The sequence below is a fragment of the Brassica oleracea genome, chromosome C7, assembly GCF_000695525.1.
Source record: "Brassica oleracea var. oleracea cultivar TO1000 chromosome C7, BOL, whole genome shotgun sequence".
Taxonomy (NCBI): domain Eukaryota; kingdom Viridiplantae; phylum Streptophyta; class Magnoliopsida; order Brassicales; family Brassicaceae; genus Brassica; species Brassica oleracea.
Genome location: NC_027754.1, coordinates 330,564 through 337,515, shown reverse-complemented (window position 1 = coordinate 337,515; position 6,952 = coordinate 330,564). Strand labels below are relative to the sequence as shown.

The 6,952-nt window shown below is 35.3% G+C and overlaps 1 long non-coding RNA gene across 1 annotated transcript; it reads left to right on the top strand.

Annotated features, from left to right (window-relative positions):
* Window positions 1-1,066: 1,066 nt before the first annotated feature.
* LOC106305474 lies at window positions 1,067-1,871 on the top strand. The gene is made up of 2 exons (XR_001262993.1): window positions 1,067-1,581; window positions 1,682-1,871. It is a non-coding gene; the product is annotated as an uncharacterized LOC106305474 (long non-coding RNA).
* The last annotated feature ends 5,081 nt before the right edge of the window (window positions 1,872-6,952 follow it).

The following is a 6,952-nucleotide window of genomic DNA, read 5'->3' as shown; positions in this document are numbered from 1 at the left end:
TATAAATTATTTAAATTTTAGAAAATTAACTTCATATTATTTTATTATCTTATTTGGTGTATATTGTTATGTTTCATAGAATTGTTATGTGGTTTTCGATATAATTTTACTAAATATTTTTTAAAAATATATTAAAATATTAAGGAAAAAAATATTTTGATTGTGAATATAAAACTAACAATCTAATTTTTAGTTAATATATATAAAGATATATTTTTAATTTATGATTTTAATGGGACTATATATTTACATGGGAGTTTTAAAAATATTATTATCTTATTATTTTATCGATTTGTGTCATATTTTACACTGATCCAAGTTGGAACCGACAAAATTTATTAATTTATAGAGATTATTAATTTATCGAGTATTAATTTATAAATATTTTACTGTATTATAAATAGACGTCGATTTCCTCAAAAATTATAAAACAATCATAAGAGAAAATAGAAAAGATAGGACACAGTTTGATTTTGTAGCCTTGTAGGATCTAAAGAATGGCAAAATGAAATGCGCTAGTATTATTGATGATGATTGTGGTGAATGTTATGGTGGTCATCGTATGCCAAAGCAAACAAGTATTGGATTCAATGTTTCCGAAAATGTTCTAAACATTGTGCAGTCACGATGGTAATTGTTTTGAACGTTGCAAAGTCAAATGTGGTGGCTCAAACCCTCCTCATGGTCCAGGAGGACCCTCCCCCTAGTTTTACACGGTACAAATTTTTCTATTCCTTTGGTCTATAATTCTAGTTTTATTTTGTTGTTGTTTCACATTGGCTGGCATCTGTGTAAGTTCGCAAAAAGAAATAACGATAAGAAAAAAATTGACAGAAGATTTGTGATCATTTCTAGCATCTTTTAAAATTAAATAAAAATACTAATAAAATAAATATTTGTAATCTTTGTTTATACATGTGTTATAAGTCCCAAAGGTTTTAAAATATATTAAAATTCAGGAAATGAAACAATAATACAAAACTAGTAATTTATACTATGTAAATAATCCTAGTAAAGATGACACCTTAAAAATAAAATGAGTTGGCAAATGTTGGTTGATCTGATCCAACATGTAGATATGGTCTTTCATAAAAGCAAGGAAATAAATCCATTTTATTGTTGAACATTTAATACTGTAAAAGCATATCAAAAATTGAACGCATAAGGAATTGAATAAAGAAAAAAAATTAATGTTGTGGAAAGACCAAAAAAACCTCGACAAAAATCTACTCAAACTTAGAATGATGCATGCAGAAGTATTATAAATAGAGGTTAATTTCTTGAGAATTTATATGACAATCAAAAGATAAAAATAAGAGAGAGAAAATAGAACAAAGTTTATATTTAGGATCTAAAAATGGCAAAATGGAGTGCGGTGGTAGTAGTGATAATGATGTTGGTGACTGTTATGGTGGTCACCGTAGAATCAAACAAAGCAACCGGTTGGATGCGTTGTTTCCGCAGATGTTCTGTACCTTGTGAAGATCAGGATGGTAACTGTTTTGAATGTTGTAAAATCAAATGTGGTGGTCCAAACCCTCCTCATGGTCCAGGAGGACCGCCTTCTCATAGTTTCCGACGGTAAAGATCTTTCTATTCGTTTCATATACAATTCTAAATTTATGTATTATTGTTTCACACAGTAAATTTTAACTTATATATGGTTTGTTTGCACAAATAGAACTTCATATGGGATGGCATATGTGGACGTTTGCAAAAAGAAAGAATGATAAGGGATGTTTTCCGGAAGAATTGTGATCATTTTATTATTATTACTATAATATAAAAAAATTAATTAGGAGAATTCTACTTTATCTCATATTTGATACTCATTTTCAAATTTAATTTTAAATGATAGCAACTTTTATAAATATCTTAAGTTTATTATAAAAAAAAAAGACAAAACTGAATCATTTATAAAATTTTAAAAATATTTATATAAGTTTATAAATTCAGTCCCACCCCTTAAATATTAAACCTAAACAATAATCATTAAACCATAACCCAGATGTTAAAATATTTTTTATTGAGTGTATTTTTGAAAACTGGTTTCAACTTAGTGTATTTCAAACAGTTTATCTTTCAAAAATATGTTCTTTTAATCTGTTTTACGCTTGATAAATTTATTATTTGATGTTATTAGTTTAATTAATCATGATATATATATATATATATATATATATTCTCAATAAAAAAGTAAATTAATATTTATTTATAATAATATTTAATATCAATTACGTAATAATTCAAATTTAAAAGTTTATAAAAACTATTACATTAAAAGTATATATTTATATTTAAAAGGATATTAGCTTTTATTGAAATGCAACTTTAGAAAATATATAAGAGTATCTTTTAGTTATTTTGTGACCAAATTTAAAATAATGGAAATAACCTTAACGAGATTCCATGCATATTATAAAATATCAGTTGCATTTTATAATATATCACGTATTCTTAAGATTATTTTCAAAATTGTGCTTATGTTTTAGTGGTATAAATGTCTATATCCAACATTATTATCATTTCTCAGTTAGTCATAGCCCATCATTTTACTTGGATCCAAAAACTTGAACCGGAACTAATCCGAAACCAAATCGAAAATTTACAAGTACCTAGTTAGGTCCACAATACCTTTACCTGAAAGAACCGGAACCGCAAAAACCGACATGGATAGAACCAACTCAAATAGACCCGATTTGAATATACCTGATTTATACCTGACCATAAAACATGATATCCAATACTATGACTCTTTGTGTTCTATTTTATATATTTTAATTTATGATTTGGTTGTAATATTTTTTATTTGCAATATTTATTATTATTTTGTAACATTTTTAGGTAATATAAAATTTTAAATTTCAAACATAGAGTTTAAAAATGTAATTTCAATTATTAATAATTTATTGTGGTTATTTTAAAAAAATTAGATGAATATGATGGATTTCAACTAAATTTTGATAAATTTTGAGTATTTTGAGTCTTTTTGGTATTAAATATATGAACCTGATCCGTTATGGACCCAAAATTATAGGTATTTTACATGTATTAATTATAAACTCGAACTGATCTGAACCCGAACCGAAAATTTCTAAATAGTTAGTTGAGTCCTAATGTCTATGATCTGAAAGATCCAAACCCGAAAGAAACCAATCCAAATGCGATTCAAAGACCTGGATACCCATGCCTAGTTAGTCAGTTTATGTATCTGTCTTCGTGGGATGTCAGAAAAAAAAGTTTGTCTTCATGGCATGACGTTGTTAGAATTCTTACCGGTTTATAACTATTTATAAATCAACCTATGAATTTATATGCCTAAAATCTAATGTCAATACTGAAATAAACTTAGATCTTAGAGTTTCGAATATACCTGGTTATTCTGCAGCGGAAAAATGAATAAACAAAATCGAGATGTCTAGCACTCTAAACGTCGTGCCTCTACCGGTATCCACACACACACAAACTGGATCATAACGGAATGCTAGTGCCATCGAGATCAAAATCTCAGACAAACCTTTGTCTCTTAGTTTTTAGGGTTTCACGTGAGATCGCTTCTCAAAACAATAGTCACGTCCTCTCTTTTTTTTTTTTTTTATAATCATCATTATAAACATAATTAGGTTAATGTGGGCTAAGTGTAGCATCCCCATCCCGCAGTCTGAACTGGATCAGTCCAAGGTCGGACTGATCAGACGGGACCGACATGTTGGACATGTCATCTGGATAGTACTGGTCAGGTTAAGACGATACGGTATGTCCGAACATTGCAGTTGAGCTTGTCGGACTAAGCTGGACGGATTCAGACAAGGCAGCTGGACTTGTCATCCGAGATCAGTGGTTAATGTGTGGACTGACTGGTATACGTTCTGACGGGAACATATACTGAGCTGAACATGAACTGATTACCCAAGAAAAATTGCGGGAACAGTTATCTGACGGTTACTGAATTTATAAACTGCTTGGCGGTTACCGAGAGCAGTTACCAAGTGGTTACCGAGAGCAGTTACCGAGTGGTTACCGAGAGCAGTTACCGAGAGCAGTTACCGAGTGGTTACCGAACAATTTGGCGGGGTGGTTATTAAGCCGGTCACTGAACTGATGGAGGAGTTGGGGGAGAGCAGTTACGGAATTTCTTAACTGAACCGAGAGCGGTTACTGGTTTCTGAGTAATAAGTAACTGTCCGGATAGACAGTTGAAAGGGGAAAAGGAGCGCGGGGATGGTTAGGGCGGTTGGGGGGAGGCGGTTATGTGCGTCTGAGTAACCGCCCAGCCTCTTTTAATGGGATTTCCGCGGAAAGAAAAGGGGATCTCTACGCTACACGGTGGGAGAGACAGAACAGAAGAGAGGGAGAGAGGAGAAAACTGATGGAGAGAGTCGGAGATCGCCGGAAAGGATCGTTCGGATTCTGATCCGACTATTCTAGAGTCGAGCGATGGTGTGTTCGGGGTGGTCTGAGTCGTGTCAGACGGACTGTAGATGGAACGATGGTTCGCGATATACTTACTGCAGTATACGGTGGTTACAGTCCATGGGACGGTGCGCAAGCCGCGGGAAAGGGACCGCCGGCTTAATCTGTACGGACATTGCCGTTCACTGATGGATCGCGACGCATACTAGAGCCTGCGGTGGTTAAGATCGAGATGCAGTGGTCACGGGCCTGGAGACAGCGTATCTGTTGGGTTCGATGTTCTGATCGGATCAATCCCGATCGGATACTGAGTACGGATTCGGGAGTTCCGAGCCTAGGAGTGATCCGATCCTGAAGAGATCCGATTGACCGAGGAGGCGATCGGTACTGGTGACGTACTGAAGAAGATCAACTGGAATCGGGATCGAGTCTCAGCGTCTGTACCGACTAAGGTATAGAGCCGAGTGTTGATGGATCGGTCATGACTGGACCGAGACTTGTACTGGATGGAGGCTTGGTGTTACTGACTGGTTATGGGGCTGTGGAGCCGAGTATGTACTGACTGATATGGGTGTGATCAGGGACTGGTTCCGGGGCGCTAAGCATGGCTAACGTACTGTCTGTTCTGGATGGCTGGTTGGAGACCAAGCCGTCTCTCTTTGTTTACTTGGGTCACGTGTGGATGGTTGGCTGAGTGACTAAGTAACAAGGGGATTCGGTTAAGTATCTGATCGAGCTGGCTGGATAAGGAACGAATGGGAAAGGATGAAGACAACAAGGATGAAGCATATGGATGGACTGGCGGACAACTAGCACCGAGGCAGTGAGGTACATGTTTATTATATTGTCAGTCTTAGTAATTGCTAGGATGCTGGATAGATTTAATGAACTTGGGGAACTGAACTGAACCTCATAGAGGAAAACTGGTTAAAAATCCTAAGTTAAGAGAATAATTCGGATAGGGCCAGTCTGGTCGAGGGAAGCGAACTGAGGACGAACCGGCGGTAAGGGAAACCGGGTCGGGGCCTTTCACTAAGCCCATATCCTTATTATTAAGAGGAGTGCACACACGTTCATTAACGTGTACGTATATCATATATTTATATTATATACATTATATAATATAACATATAAAACCCAAATATATTTATAGTTACGATCTAGTTTGTTTAGGTGTGTGACTTTGTAGGATCATATAATATTAGTAATGAATTCTCAATTCATAAATTATTAGCGGTTTCTAGCAAAACATTATAACCACCTAATATTATATGATTGTCAATCTTGACACTACGACTTGAACAAGAGTAAGCACAAATGATTTTACGACATTCCCAACAATCTCCCACTTGTACTAGAATCATCTATTCTCATAATCCTTTTGTCTCTATATCTCGTTCTCAGCATAAGGCAAGAACTAGTGTCATCCTTATTAAGCTAGATCACGTTTATCGAACTCTGATTTATACTGATAAAACAAACGACTGACAATCATCTCGTTTGGGCACGGCCATGCATTTTTCAGTATCAAATCTTCGATAGGCCCAGAGATATTTATCTCCCGTTATATGGGAGGGACAAATCCCATCTTCTTCCATCCCTGATCTTTAACAAACTTCATAGAGCACCTAATCAATGCCTTTATAATCACCAGTTACGGCTGTCGTTTGACAAGGTCAAAGTGAACTAATCCATAAATAAAGAATCATGATGAACTCATGTCTAAGGACTATACTCTATAGCCGTAATGAGAAACTCTCATGACACTCATATAACAATCTTGTAGAGTTCTCATAGCAGGCCAGTCTGTTCATGTGTTCTCTGATACATATCCATGTGATTGACTTCAATACCACATATTGAATAACTCCATGAATCTTAGTCATCAATCACCTCACATACTAGCCATTCATGATCATTAATGTCCCAGTTTAACAACATTGACTAGGGACCTCAGTAATTTATAGCATCTTTCACTTATAAGGTTTCATGATCAAGTCACGTACTTGATGACCTATAAGAATGATATAAATCATTTTAGGACTTTTATTTAATTATCCAATAATAAAATAAATCTGAAACAATTTCTTTAATTTTAAAACATAACCAAATGTGTAAGACCCGATCCCGGCCGACTAGGCCGCGGTCGATGCCTTACGTCGCTCAGTGCATACCCGGACCGAACCTCTAAAAATTTTGCCCTTTATTTAAAATATCGCCCATTGGCGAGGGCTAACTAAGATCCTAGCTCAAGACTACCTTAGTCATTCCCTAGCTAGATCCTTTCAACTTATGCACAGCGGAATAGTATCTACTTAACCATTGGTCTATAACCAATATAATACTTGTCTGGTCGAATCACCTCGGCTACTGGTCAGTAAACACAACTGCCAGCTAGCTCCAAGGTCGATCCTGAACCTAGACCAAGTCATACAATCAGAGGTTCCATTCCCCTAACCATTCTATCTAGATCTATGCAACATTGCTAGATCATACCTTTGCCACATCCACGGAGCTTGTTAGCTCATCGGCCCAGCTA